We start from the raw sequence: 16,237 nt of genomic DNA, 5'->3' as shown, positions 1-16,237 counted from the left end.
TGGAGTTAAATAGAGCAGCACCTAACGACTTCACCACATCACCTGAGGAAGGAAACTCAGAAGCCGCAGTACCACTCTCCTCCACCAACGGAAGCTCACAGAGAGAATCAGCCGAAGTACCACTTGTGACCACAGGAGGGAGCTCTGCCACAGAATTCACAACAGCCAGGTGCTCTGAGAGGGGCCCACCTGTATCGATCTCCCTGCTCTGCCGCCGGCCGCTATGGGGCCCCTGAGCAGGCGGGGGGCCCGATGCCAGCAGTGGGCCCCCCACCTGTCATCGCAGGATTAGCTGTACCGGCATTTAGCTGATACAGCTGACCGCAATGATGAGGGAAGGAGCACTGCGCTCCTTACCCCATCACCCCCATCAGCGTCTGATATTGGCGACGCTGACAGGGGGTGCGATGAGTCACTGCCCGAAACCGAGACGAGCGGGAGCTCAGAACAGAGCAGGAACCAGGAAGAAGAGAGGTGAGTATTTGTTTATTTTTTAAAGGGATGTTGCCTTATAGTACAGAATCTGCCTATGGGGGGTCTGCCTAATACTACAGGGTCTGCCTATAGTGGGGTCTGCCTAATACTACAAGGTCTGCCTGTGGGGGGTCTGCCTAATACTACAGGGTCTGCCTATGGGGGGTCTGCCTAATACTACAGGGTCTGCCTATGGGGGTCTGCCATATACTACTATTTCAGCCTGTGGGGGTCTGCCTTATACTACAGGGTCTGCCTATGCGGGGTCTGCCTAATACAACAGGGTCTGCCTATGGGGGGTCTGCCTAATACTACAGGGTCTGCCTATAGGGGGGGTCTGTGTAATACTACAGGGTCTGCCTATGTGGGGTCTGCCTTAAACTACAGGGTCTGCCTATGGGGGTCTGCCATATACTATTAGGTCAGCCTGTGGGGGTCTGCCTTATACTACAGGGTCTGCCTATGCGGGGTCTGCCTAATACAACAGGGTCTGCCTATGGGGGGTTTGCCTAATACTACAGGGTCTGCCTATGGGGGGTCTGCATAATTCTACAGGGTATGCCTAATACTACAGGGTCTGCCTATGGGGGGTCTGCCTAATACTACAGGGTCTGCCTATGTGGGGTCTGCCTTAAACTACAGGGTCTGCCTATGGGGGTCTGCCATATACTATTAGGTCAGCCTGTGGGGGTCTGCCTTATACTACAGGGTCTGCCTATGGGGGGGTCTGCCTAATACTACAGGGTCTGCCTATGGGGGATCTGCCTAATACTACAGGGTATGCCTAATACTACAGGGTCTGCCTATGGGGGGTCTGCATAATACTACAGGGTATGCCTAATACTACAGGGTCTGCCTATGGGGGGTCTGCCTAATACTACAGGGTCTGCCTATGGGGGGTCTGCCTAATACTACAGAATCTGCCTGTGGGGGGACTTCCTTATACTACAGGGTCTGCCTATGGGGGTCTGCTTAATACTACAGGGTCTGCCTAATACTACAGGGTCTGCCTATGGGGGGTCTGCCTAATACTTCAGGGTCTGCCTATGGGGGTCTGCCTAATACTACTAGGTCAGCCTGTGGGGGTCTGCCTTATACTACAGGGTCTGCCTATGCGGGGTCTGCCTAATACAACAGGGTCTGCCTATGGGTGTCTGCCTAATGCTACAGGGTCTGCCTATGGGGGGGTCTTCCTTAAACTACAGGATCTACCTATGGGGGGTCTGCCTAATACTGCAGGTTCTGCCCATGGGGAGGGTCTGCCTAATACTACAGGGTCTGCCTATGGGGGGTCTGCCTAATACTACAGGGTCTGCCTATGGGGGGTCTGCATAATACTACAGGGTATGCCTAATACTACAGGATCTGCCTATGGGGGGTCTGCCTAATACTACAGGGTCTGCCTATGGGGGGTCTGCCTAATACTACAGAATCTGCCTGTGGGGGGACTTCCTTATACTACAGGGTCTGCCTATGGGGGTCTGCTTAATACTACAGGGTCTGCCTAATACTACAGGGTCTGCCTATGGGGGGTCTGCCTAATACTTCAGGGTCTGCCTATGGGGGTCTGCCTAATACTACTAGGTCAGCCTGTGGGGGTCTGCCTTATACTACAGGGTCTGCCTATGCGGGGTCTGCCTAATACAACAGGGTCTGCCTATGGGTGTCTGCCTAATGCTACAGGGTCTGCCTATGGGGGGGGTCTTCCTTAAACTACAGGATCTACCTATGGGGGGTCTGCCTAATACTGCAGGTTCTGCCCATGGGGAGGGTCTGCCAAATACTACAGGGTCTGCAAATTGGGGTCTGCCTAATACTACAGGGTCTGCCTATGGGGGTCTGCCTAATACTACAGGGTCTGCCTATGGGGAGGGTCTGCCTAATACTACAGGGTCTGCCTATGGGGAGGGTCTGCCTAATACTACAGGGTCTGCCTAATACTACAGGCTCTGCCTATGGGGGGTCTGCCTAATACTTCAGGGTTTGCCTATGGGGGTCTGCCTAATACTACAGTGTCTGCCTATGGGGGTCTGCCTAATACTACATGGTCTGCCTATGGGGGGTCTGTCCAATACTACAGGGTCTGCCTAATACTACAGGGTCTGCCTATCGAGGTCTGCCTGATACTACCGGGTCTGCCTATGGGGGGTCTGTTGAATGCTTCAGGGTCTGCCTATGAGGATCTGCCTTATACTACAGGGTCTGCCTTTGGGAGGTCTGCATTATGCTACAGGGTCTGCCTATGGAGGGTCTGCCTTATACTACAGGGTCTGCCTATGGGGGTGCTGTCTTATACTACAGGCTCTGCCTATAGGGGTGCTGCCTTATAGTACAGGGTCTGCCTATAGGTGTGCTGTCTTATACAACAGAGTCTGCCTATAGGGGTGCTGCTTTATACTACAGGGTCTGCCTGTGGGTGCTACCTTATACTACAGCGTCTGCCTATGGGGTGTTGCCTTATACTACAGAGTCTGCCTATGGGTGCTGCCTTGTGCTATAGAGTCTGCCTATGGGGGGGTGCATTATACAACATAGAGTAGGCCTATGGGGAGTGCATTATACTATATGGAGGCTTATGGGGAGTGCATTATACTATACTGAGGATTATCTGGTACGTTGTAATGTATTGAGGACAATCTGGTGCATTATACTATATTGAGGATGATCTGGTGCATTATACTATATGGAGGCTATCTAGAGGGGCATCATACAGTGTGGGGATTACAGTGTTGGAGCCATCCGTTTGGAGGCTACTAAGGGGTCGGTTTACTGTGTATAAGAGAGCATCATGCTGTGTACAGGGGAGCTGTACAGGGGGCAGACTCAGGACATTATTAAATGTAAAGTGGGCACTTATTGTTATAGGGGAGCTCAGGTTATTATAGCTAAAGGGGCACACAGGACAATATTACTTTCTAGGGGACAAAATATGGGCACTGTTTTCTAGGGCACTTGCACCTGGCATTGCTATATTATAGAGGGGTGCCTTAGAATTTAGAGGGCACAGAGAATCACACACCAGGTGCAGTAATAGGGACACATACGGCAGCAGTGGCTCAGCATTGGGATATAAGGTGCAGTAATAGGGACACATACGGCAGCAGCGGCTCAGTATTGGGATGTCAGGTATAGAAATAGGATCACATACGGCAGCAGTGGCTCAGTATTGGGGTGTCAGGTACAGTAATAGGTACACATACGGCAGCAGCAGCTCAGTATTGAAGTGTCAGGTGCAGTAATAGGGACACATACGGCAGCAGCGGCTCAGTATTGAAGTGTCAGGTGCAGTAATAGGGACACATACGGCAGCAGTGACTCAGTATTGAAGTGTCAGGTGCAGTAATAGGGACACATACGGCAGCAGCAGCTCAGTATTGAGGTATCAGATGCAGTAATAGGGACACATATTGCTGCAGCAGCTCAGTATAGGGATATCAGGTGCAGTAATAGGGACACATACGGCAGCAGCGGCTCAGTATTGCAGTATAAGGTGCAGTAATAGGGACACGTACAGCAGCAGCGGCTCAGTATTGGGGTATCAGAGGCAGTAATAGGGTCACATATGGCAGCAGCGGCTCAGTATTGCGGTTTAAGGTGCAGTAATAGGGACATGTACAGCAGCAGCAGCTCAGTATTGGGGTATCAGGTGCAGGAATAGGGACACATACGGCAGCGGCAGCTCAGTATGGGGGTATCAGCAGGATGAGGAGTTTGTGCAGGTTGGGAATAGATGGTGATGGGGCTGGAATACGAGAAGTGAAATGTGTTTTTGTTGTATTCTCTGCAGACGAGTTGTAACTGGAAGAAGTTGTCATGTCGATCTGAGCCAGATGGAAAAGATGGGAACAGTGACGACTCCATCATAAAGAATGTCAGCGGTAAGACATTATCTGTAACTGTGCTGTGATCTGTGTTCTGTAGGACTGGTGACCATATGGCGGTAATATCAATGTTGGTCGTTATATAGAGATTATCTTCAGTAACATCGCGGTCATCTGCTGAGATTCTCCTCCACTATTAGGGCGTGTCACCGAGTTGTAATCAATGTTACCTGGTTAGGGGCCCACTCAGAAGCTTCGCCCCCCCCTGAGCCAAAACCCTAGCTACGCCTCTGAGTGAACGGCATAAAAGCAAACAAAAAAATTTCTGAATAGCTGGTTTTTATTAATTCTCCCAAAAGTTAGAATAAGAAGCGATCAAAATTTTATGTGCCTGAAAATAGTACCAACAAAAAAGTCAACTCGTCCCTCAAAAAGCAAGCCTTAACATGACTCTGTTGGCAGAAATAGAGAAAAATGAAAGCATTCATTTAGGTTAGGTGATGAAATTTTTTTAGTGTGTTTAGCAGCCAAACATAAAAAAATATATAAACCTGGTATCCATGTAATTGCACCAACCCGAAGAATAACATTGTCTAATCATTTATACCACATGAAGAATGGCAAAAAAAAAAAAATAGAACAAATTTTTCACCTGCTATTTGTTCATTTGGTTTCACAAAGATTGCAGTAGGGCTCGGCACGCATTTTTCCTGCGCTGTATGCTGAACACTTACAGTACATCGGGGTTTCTGTGTGAATCTCTAAAATACGTGATTCAGACTGAATCCTGAAAGAAGATTCCCTATACTGAGGCAGATGGAGGCACTGTGGACGCCCTCTGTCCGTTGACCAAGTAGTGTATGTCTTTTTAAGCATGCATAAAAGTGCTGTCGGCCACAGTTTTGTGCATCCCTGAAAAGAAAGATAACGCTGAAGAGAGGCCAGATGGATTTTAGAGTAACTCTGCTGTGTTATTATAGTGAATGGATCCATCGAGAGTTTCATGTGAATCACATCATTTGAAGATTTACTGTAGATGGAAAATCCGATGTAAATGCTCAGCATAGAGCACAGGATGAATGTGATCCAAAATGTTAGGTAAAATGTTCCCAATAAAAGGTTCAATCCACAAGAAATGCAAGTCCCCACTCAGGTCCGTCATCTGCCAATGGAAATATAGGGGGCTTTCACGTTACTGGCAGCACAAAGGCTCTGGAAAGACACTATGGATCCTCGCCCTCCAAAAGAAATCCAGATGCCCCTCTTCCTTTTGAAGTGTGCCTATACCAGAGTTAGCATCCACATTTGGCATTTCTGTAGCGATGATAGCCCACTTAATTTATGGTTGTATGTCTCCAGAAGCAGGAGTTGGGCACAATGTTTGGCTAGTACAATATATGTGTAATAGGGTGCAGGGTTGAGTATGTCACCATGGAACAGACAGACCAAACTGTTGAGGGGAATTTATTAAGAGGAGTAAGATTCTCCTTGCAGGGAGTAAACAGGGGGTTAATAGAGATAAAGCAAACAGTAAACAGTTAAGCGGAATCAAAATGGTTAACGAGTGTTCTTTTAACTACCGTATTTTTCGGACTAAAAGACGCACTTTTTCCCCCCAAAAAAAGGGGGGAAAATGGGGGGTGCGTCTAATAGTCGCAATGCAGGCTTTCCTAGGTGGCAGAGGTGCGGTGGCATAGGTCCGGTGGCAGAGGTGCGGTTGCGGGGGTGTGGCGGCAGAGGAGGCGCAGTAAGCGGGGTCCCTTTCCCCGGTATGGTGATGCAGCAGGCCCGGTATGCAGCAGAGCCGGGTGAATCCTTTTGTTATCGGTGGTGGCGGCCATTTTCCGGAGGCCGCGCGTGCGCAGATGGAGCGCTCTGCTTCCCAGGGCTTCAGGAAAATGGCCGCCGCGATCTCCATCTGCGCACGCGCGGCCTCCCGCGGCCATTTTCCTTGAGCCCCGGGAGCAGAGCGCTTCATCTGCACACGCGCGGCCTCAGGAAGATGGCCGCGCCCACCGATAACAAGAGGATTCACCCGGCTCTGCTGCATACCGGGCCTGCTGCATCACCATACCGGGGAAAGGGACCCCGCTTACTGCGCCTCCTCTGCCGCCACACCCCCGCCACCGCACCTCTGCCACCTAGGTAAGCCTGCATGGTATGCCAGGGACCCCTCTCACGCCATACCTCTCACTGCACCTCCTGATCCCAGCACCTCCTGATCCCAGCACCTCCTGATCCCAGCACCTTCTCATCCCAGCACCTCCTGATCCCAGCACCTCCTGATCCCAGCACCTCCTGATCCCAGCACCTCCTGATCCCAGCACCTTCTCATCCCAGCACCTCCTGATCCCAGGCACCTCCTGATCCCAGCACCTCCTGATCCCAGCACCTTCTCATCCCAGCACCTTCTCATCCCAGCACCTTCTCATCCCAGCACCTCCTCATCCCAGCATCACCCCACCTTGCCTCCTGTGACCCTGCTCTGCCACCGCCATAAGATACTGTAAATTCCGACAATAAGACGGACCCCCATGTTATAAAAAATCTTTTTTTCTGCAATTTTCACCCCAAATTTGGGGTGCGTCTTATGGTCCGGTGCGTCTTATAGTCCGAAAAATACGGTAATCAGTCAAGGGAGGTCCTGACTGGAGGGTCCTTATTCCAACATGGGTACAGTCACCAGCAGCGCTTGAGATCTTGAAGTCTCTCCTCTGTCTCCTGGGAAATGGAGACTCTGGGGTTAAGTCTTTGCAGTCTTTTCTCCCAGTAAAGCTGGAAGCAGGAAGTAACACAGCCACTCTGCTGCACAAGTCTGTATATTAGCCTGGCAGTCTCTCTATGCAGTAGCAATGCTGCACACACACTGAGCAGTTTACTTGTCACACTCAGGGGTCCTGGCTTGTCACTGCGGTCACCAGGGCTGCGCGCTCAGGTCACTATCAGGGGATACGTCTTCTCTGATTACGGAGGCTTCCAAATCCACACTCTCACATCCAGACTTCACTACGGCTGGTATCTCAGCCTCAGTGCCCTCACGGGGAGCACTCTCTCTCGGGGAGCACGGCGCTGCAGCCTGCTTTCTCTCTGGTGCGCTGTCCCCTCTGTCTCGCGCGCTCTGCTCTCCCGCTCTTTTCTGACTACACCCCTCTCTCTCTTCCTCTCTGCCCCCAGCAGTCGCATGGTCCCCTCTGTCCGAGGCAGAAAGTCCTCCCCCAACAACCCACCTGTCTGACTTAGTGGTTCCAGGTAAGGAGCAGGGAAAGCAACCTCCTTACATATGGGCACTACAACATACAGGCACTACAGACCTCGCCCTATCCTGGATCTCCTCATACCTTTCCAACCTCACATTCAGCGTCTGCCACTCCCACACTATCTCCTCATCCCGCCCTCTCTCTGTTGGAGCCCCCAAGGCTCTGTTCTAGGACCCCTACTCTTCTCAATCTATACACTTGGCTTGGGACAACTCATAAAGTCCCATGGATTCCAGTACCACCTCTATGCTGATGACACTCAGATCTACCTCTCTGGCCCAGACGTCACCGCTCTGCTGTCCAGAATCCCAATGTGCCTATCAGCCATATCCTCCTTCTTCTCCTCTCGCTTCCTCAAACACAATGTGGACAAATCTGAACTCACCATCTTTCCTCCATCCCATAGATCTTCCTTACCTGACCTATCTATCGCAATCAATGATATCATGCTTTCCCCCGTACCGGAAGTCCGCTGCCTCGGAGTAACCTTCGACTCTGCCCTGTCCCTCAAACCGCACATCCAAGCTCTTTCCACCTCCTGTCGCCTCCAGCTCAAACATATCTCCAGAATCCGTCCTTTCCTCAGCCGTCAATGTACTAAAATGCTTGTGCATACCCTCATCATCTCCCGCCTTGACTACTGCAATATCCTTTTCTGCGGCCTCCCCTGCACCTCTCCAGCCCATTCTTAACTCTGCTGCTCGACTAATTCATATCTCTCCTTGCTACTCCTCTGCTTCCCCCTCTACAAATCTCTTCACTGGCTCCCATTCCCTCAGCGTATCCAGTTCAAATTACCTATACTGACCTACAAAGCCATCCACAACCTGTCTCCTCCATATATCTCTGAACTAATCTCCCGATATCTTCCCTCACGTGATCTCCAGTCCTCCCAAGACCTCCTTCTCTCCTCCACACTTATTCGCTCCTCATCCAACCACCTCCAAGACTTCTCCCGAATATCCCCCATCCTCTGGAATTCTTTGCCCCAACACGTCCGACTATCAACCACATTCAGATCCTTCAGACGGAACCTGAAAACCCATCTCTTCAGGAAAGCCTACAGCCTGCACTGACCCCGCTGCCGCCTCATCACTACCGAAGCTACCGCCTCACCAACACCGGAGCTCCTGCAACCCTCAACCTATTGTCTCCTTCCCCATAATCCTGTAGAATGTAAGCCCGCAAGGGCAGGGTCCTCGCACCTCTGTATCAGTCTGTCATTGTTTGTTTGTTTACTGTAAGTGATATCTGTAACTTGTATGTAACCCCTTCTCATGTAAAGCACCATGGAATCAATGGTGCTATATAAATAAATAATAATAATACAGTGACAGATTTGCAATTTTCACTCTGCCACATTTACTGCTGCTTGTTTCAGTCAAAATCGTCACTGCACCTGAAGATAAATTCCAAGAGGGGTGTAATTTCCAAAGTGAGGTCAGTTGCTCAGAGATTCTGCTCTTCTGGCACTTAGGGGCTCTCGTATATGTCTGCAAGATATTGTACGATAATTTGTTCTCCAAGAGTGAAATAGGGCTCCTTCTGTTCCGAGTCATGCCGTGTGGCTAAGCAGTACTGTACAAAAATATATGGGGTATTGACACGTACAGCAGAAATTTTGTGTGACAAATTTTGGTGCTATTTTTACCCATTCTCCTGTGTGATAATGTAAAATCTAGGTACTAAAACAACATTTTTGTGGCAAAAATATATATATTTCTTCTTCTCCGCCCAATGGTAAAAAAAATTCTGTAATACACCCCTGGTGTCAATATGATTACTGTGTCCTTTGATGTATTGATTGAGAGGTGTAGTTAGTAAAATAAGTTTACTTATGTGGAGGTTCTGCAGCTCTGGCACCTCAGGGGCTCTGCCAATGTGACATGTCACCCTCAATTCATTCCAGCCAAATTTGCTACAGTATGGTGCTCCGTCCCTTCTGAGATTTGTATCATGCCTAAAAAGCAGTTTTTGTCCACATACTGTATGAGGTATTGACATACGAGAAATTGTGTTACATATTTTGTGGTCCATTTTCTCCTATTATCCCTTTTGAAAATTGAAAACTTGGGGTCAAAGTAACATTTTAGTGTAAAATATGGTAATTTTCCATTGACTCAACCCAATGTTATAGAATTCTGTGTCAACTGAGGGTGAAAATGCTCACTCCACCAATAGAGGAATTCCTCAAGAGGTCTATTTTCCAAAATGGGGTCACTTGAGGGGATTTCTGCTATTTTGGCATGTCAAGGACTGTTCATATTTGACATGGCATTCAAAATCTTTTCCAGCCAAAATTGCTTTGCAGAACTCAATTGGTGCTACTTCCCTTCCAAGCCCTATATGGTCCATTTTCTTCTGTTACCCTTGTGAAAATGAAAAATTCATGGCTGAAGCAACATTTTTGCAGAAAAAAAAAATATTTTTTCATTTTGATGCCTGAATGTTAGAAAATTCTGTGAAGCACGAATGTGTTCAAGATACTACATCTCTAGATAAATTCTTTGAAGGGTATAGTATCTAAAATGTGGACACTTGTGGAGGTTTCTGCTGTTTTGGCATATCAGGGGCTGCTCAAATGTGACATGACTTTCACAATCTTTTCCAGCCAAAATCACGTTCCAGAATTCAGTTGGCGCTACTTCTCTTCCGAACCCTGCCATGCGCCCAAATAGTGGTTTTCCTCCACATATGGAGTATCAGCGTACTCAGGAGAAATTGCTCAACAAACTGTGTGGTCCATTTTCTCCTGTTACCCTTATGAAAATGCAAAACTTGAGGCTAAATGAACATTTTTGTGTGAAAAATTAAAATGTTTTTTTCCTTTCACATTTCTTTAAATCCTGTGAAGCACATAAAGGGTTAATAAATTTCTTGTAAGTGGTTTTTTAGCACTCTGAGGGGCCTATATGACAGAAAATACCCCAAAGTGTCAATATTTTAAAAACTGCACTGCTCACAGTCACTTCAAATGTGATGTGGTCCTTAAAAAGAGCGGTTTTGTAAATTTTGCTGGAAAATTGATACATTTTTAACCCTTCTAACTTTGTAACAAGAAAAATTATGTTTTTAAAATAATGGTGCTGTAAAGTTGAAATATGAGAAATTTTATTTATAAATTATTTTTACAGCATGACTAACTGGTTTAAAGGGATATTTCCATCTCCAAGATCCTATCCAACTATATAGTAGGTGTAAAGTGATGAGTGAGCGTGCTTGCCACTGCTCGATATTCAATAGTGGGGTGCGATGTGACCGCACGCTGGAACTGCCCACTACACATGTTGACATAGCTTTGTGAGCAGCAGAGGGCAGTAGTTGAATACCACCTACAACATGTCCATCAGTTTTCCTGTCAGTCATTGCAAATAACAATTGAGTTGGGTATTAATGTCTGACATCTATGAGGTTCTTTTAAACTTTGAAGAATCAACCAAGATGGTGAACGTTGATAATGCCATAATCAGCGTAACCATCCCCATTTTGAGTCTCTTCAAATGCTTACTGCTCACAATTAAAGAGGAAGCTTTACATGTGGACCAAGTGGAGATGGAGGAAAAAAGTGCACAGGGTGATACTACCCAGCCCAGCCTCATCTCCTCTTCTCAGTGTAGATTGGGGAGATAATGAGGAAGAGGAGGCTGATGATGAGGAATAGGAGATGGTTGTCTGCGCTACAAAGGGTACTAGCCACACCAGTTTCATTCCATTTGTTCAGCACGGATGGGCTAAAGAGGAGAAGATGAGAGGCGTCCTCCTGGTTAAAAGGGCTAGTAAAATGGGGCAATAACAAAAGGCACTAGTAGAACAATTAGTACCAAAATTTCCATCTGACAACACTGGCGGCACAGGTGATAGATCCTGGGGCAACCAAGAAGGAGAGACTAGGGCGACACACATCTGGTCCAACAGAGGCAGAGAAACACTGTTGAAATTCTGGGACAGTAGTCCCTTCACCCGCCCAGGCCCTGATGTATGGGGCAGTCTGACAAGGAGGGATACATTTTTTAAGATGGTAAAGGATTACCCAGCAAACCGTACTAGCGTCCTCCTTGATTCTTCTGTGCAGCTCAACTATTGGGTATCCAAGTTGGACATGTGACATGGACTGCCCCTCTACGCCTTGGAGGTTCTGGCCTGCCCTGCTGCCAGCATTTTGTCAAAGCGGGTTTTTAGTGCCACCGAGGACATAATAACTGAGGGAAGCATGAAAATGTCAACTGAAAATGCTGACAAGCTGACTCTAAACAAAGTGAACAAGGCCTGGATTGACCCAGACTTCTCAACCCCGCTGGATGACAGCAGCAGGTTATAAAGTAATTACAAATATTTTTCATGTGACCTTGCCACTCAAAAAGGGTATACACTTCATGGTTTCTTCTTTTTTCTTGTACTCCTCCTCCTTCACCAAATCAACAGGATCATCAGGCGATCCTCACTCAAAATCATTATAGGGTCATCAGGAGGCCCTCACTTAAATATATAGAGGGTCATCAGGCGGGCCTCACTCAAAATTTTCCTAGGGTCATCAGACAGCCTTCACTCAAAATCTAATGGGTCATCAGGTGGCCCCCATTTAAAAATCATTATAGGGTCATCAGGCGACCCTATGATGCCCTTCTTCAAGCCTACCTTTACAATTCTTATTTTTATATATATATATATATATATATATATATATATACACATATATATATATATATATATATTTTATACCCCCTGGGGGTAAATGTTTTTAGGCTTTACCAATCTAGGAATCGTAATCTTCTAATTTGGAAGTCAAAAATGTTTTCTGAGGCCTTCCTCTACTTGTCTTGCTTTATGAGTCTAGGAGTCTCACTACCTAACAATTTTAACAGAATGTATGTAAGGCTATACCTTTATGTCTAATACAGGGTGTATCAGCGTCCATCTTCCTTCTCATTTTTGGCCATTCTTGAATTGTCTTCATAGGCTTTTTGAGTTTCAGAGTCGCTCCTTCATAAATTAAACAGGATGTGTTTCACCATGTCACACGCCACATGCCCAGATAAGATAGTAAAATGTTAAAATGACATGTACCAGTGACTACTGGTGGGTGTAGTTCTATTCCCCCTCTATTATGTCATATGTGACCTGTAAACATGGTGAGAGATGGCCCGGCTATTAAGGGATTGAGGAGGTGTTTTTTTTTTCTTCTTAGTGGATAGCACTGCAGCCTTGCAGCGCTGGAGTCCTGGATTCTAATCCCACCTTGGACAACATCTGCAAGGAGTTTGTATGTTCTCCCTGTGTTTGCAGGGGTTTCCTCCAGGTTCTCTGGTTTCCTCCCACATTCCAAAGACATACTGATAGGGAATTTAGATTGTGAGCCCCATTGGAAACAGGGATAATAATGTGCGCAAAACTGTAAAGCGCTGCAGAATATGTTAGTGCTATATAAAAAAAATAATGATTATTATTATTATTCTCTGTTTAGTTTCATTATACATTAAATAATGTTTCCTATTATTTTTTCCTGTAAAATCCATATTATGTTCGGTCTTGTATGCTTTTTGTCAGTTTGTAAAGGCGAAGTAATACTCTGACAGCATTGTCTCCAGCTGCGACCTGCAAGTCAGAGATGCATCCAGGCATCTTTACCCTGCTGTTTCCATTCTATTTGAGCACAGTTTCCTTCCATTTCATCAATTTTCCTGCCCCTTTCTGAAAAATACTTGAGTTTGCCATTGACATCTATTATATTTGTTACTTCAGTCGAGCCAGTCTGAGTGTCTGACATACTTTATTTCAGTACTGAGCAGTAGAGAATTTTAGTGCTCGCTTTTCACTAGTAATAATAATAATATTGGCAAATACCTCCAGTCAGAAATGTAGTATAATTTTTCTGATTCGCTACATTGCTTTCGTCTTGTGCAGGGCATTGAAGTAGCTTAGGTATCCATGGTTGCGACCACTGACAGTCACTTGTGGTCGTAACCATGGATACCTAAGCTATTGCCATGCCTTGCACATGGGGTAAGAGACATAGTGCATCTTAAGAATTATATTACATTTCTAATTGGAGGCATTTGCTAATATTATTGTTACACTTACTCAGGGCTGCCATTAGGAATTTCGGGGGCCCCATACTGGCAACATTTTGGGACCCACTTGAAACTCCACCCAGTCTCCTCCTTAGCCCTGCCTCCACCCCTCAAACCTTCCACAGTCCCACCACCCTCTGTTGGAAAAACTCACCAATCACACATTAACAGTTCCCATCACGAGCTCACATACATAGCCAGCAGCTTTTGTTTTGGCTAAAAGATTTTTTTTTTATCCGCCACCACAACAAGGTAGACTTTTTTGGACGGGCTCTACTCTACTGTAAATTATTAAGAATTTGTTAAAATATCCAATACAATTTTAGGTATATTTTTATTTATTTTTTAATTTTTTAAATGACCAATAATATCACATACAAAGGGACAAATACCACCGCACTAAGACCGAATCACATATTGCCACAACATGGTGACCAATAATACCACCAAAAACCACCAGACTACATATTGCCACCACAGTGACTGAATAATAGCACATACAAGGAACAAATACTGCCATCAGATCATATAGTACCATCACATAGTAACTGAATACTACAATACAGATCATTAATCAAAAAAACACAATTATAGTAGTATAATGCACCCCATAGTAGTATAATGCACCCCAATAGGGGTATAATGCACCACCATAGGGATATAATGCAGCCCCATAGGGGTATAAGGCACCCCATAATATAATGCACACAATAGTATAATGCACCCAAATAATGGTATAAGCAGCTATATATTATTATTATTATTTATTGTTATAGCGCCATTTATTCCATGGTGCTTTACATGTAAGGAGGGGTATACATAATAAAAACAAGTACAATAATCTTAAACAATACAAGTCATAACTGGTACAGGAGGAGAGAGGACCCTGCCCGCGAAGGCTCACAATCTACAAGGGATGGGTGAGAATACAGTAGGCGAGGGTAGAGCTGGTCATGCAGCGGTTTGGTCGATCGGTGGTTACTGCAGGTTATAGGCTTGCCGGAAGAGGTAGGTATTCAGGTTCTTTTTGAAGGTATCAATGGTAAGTGAGAGTCTGATTTGTTGGGGTAGAGGGTTCCAGAGTAGGGGTGATGTGCGAGGAGACAGGTTGTGGATGGCTTTGTACGTCATGGTTAGGGTTTTGTACTGGAGTCTCTGAGCAATGGGGAGCCAGTGAAGGGATTGACAGAGGGGAGAAGCTGGAGAATAGCGGGGGGACAGGTGGATTACTCGGGCAGCAGAGTTTAGAATAGATTGGAGGTGTGCGAGAGTGTTAGAGGGGAGGTTGCAGTAGTCAAGGTGAGAGATGATGAGGGCATGGACTTGGATTTTTGCAGATTCTTGGTTGAGGAATGAACGGATTTGTGAAATATTTTTGAGTTGAAGTTGGCAGGAAGTGGAAAGGGCTTGGATATGTGGTTTGAAGGAGAGATCAGCATCAAGGATTACCCCGAGGCAGCGAGCTTGTGGGACTGGGGAGAGTGGGCAGCCATTTACTGTAATGGATAGATTTGTTGGGGGGGTCACGTGAGATGGGGGAAAGATGATGAATTCTGTTTTGTCCATGTTAAGTTTCAGAAATCTAGCGGATAAGAAGGATGAAATAGTGGACAGACATTGAGGGATTCTGGTTAGTAGGGAGGTGATATCTGGTCCAGAGATGTAGATCTGTGTGTCATCAGCATAGAGATGATACTGAAAGCCATGAGCTGTCCCAGGCCAAAGGTGTAAATGGAGAAGAGCAGGGGCCCTAGGACTGTACCTTGTGAGACTCCAACAGATAGGGGGCAAGGTGAGGAGGTGGTGTGTGAGTGGAAGACGCTGAATGTCCGGTCTGTTAGGTATGATGATATCCAGGATAGGGCCAAGGGATGAGAGGGTCTGCAATAATAGGGAATGGTCCACTGTGTCAAAGGCAGCCAACAGGTCCAGGAGGAGGAGGACAGAGTAGTGTCGCTTGCTCTTGGCGGTTTAGAGGTCATTAGTGACCTTAATTAGGCAGTTTCAGTGGAGTTAGTGACTGGAAGCCAGATTGTAAGCGGTCAAAGAGGGAGCAAGAAGAGAGATGGGAGGACAGTTCAAGGTAGACGTGTTGTTCCAGTAGCTTGGAGGCATAGGGGAGAAGTGATATAGGGCGATAGCTAGAAACAGAGGATGGGTCAAGAGAGGGCTTTTTGAGGATGGGTGTGATGGAGGCATGTTTAAAGCTTGAGGGGAAAACACCAGTTGTTAGTGATAGGTTGAAGAGATGGGTTAGGGTTGGGATGAAGACTGTGGTGAGGTTTGGGATGAAGTGGGATGGATCGGGTCAAGTGCACAGGTGGTTAGATGTGATCTTGAGAGTAGAGTGGATAGTCGATCTTCTGTAATGGTGGAGAAGTTGGTTTTGGAGGGGGAGGGCTGGGAAGTCGGGAGGAAGGGCTCTGGGGGTTGTTGACCAAAACTGTCTCTGATGTTATCAATCTTCTGCTTGAAAAATGAGGCAAAGTCTTCAGCTGAGATGAGTGGGGAGGGAGGAGGTGCTGGGGGACGGAGGGGAGAATTGAAGGTGTTGAATAACTGTTTAGGGTTGTGAGACAGGGAGGATATGAGAGATGAGAAGTAGGTTTATTTAGCT

Source organism: Ranitomeya imitator, chromosome 1 (assembly GCF_032444005.1).
Source record: "Ranitomeya imitator isolate aRanImi1 chromosome 1, aRanImi1.pri, whole genome shotgun sequence".
In the NCBI taxonomy this organism is placed as follows: Eukaryota; Metazoa; Chordata; class Amphibia; order Anura; family Dendrobatidae; genus Ranitomeya; species Ranitomeya imitator.
Note: the sequence above shows the minus strand (reverse complement) of the source record.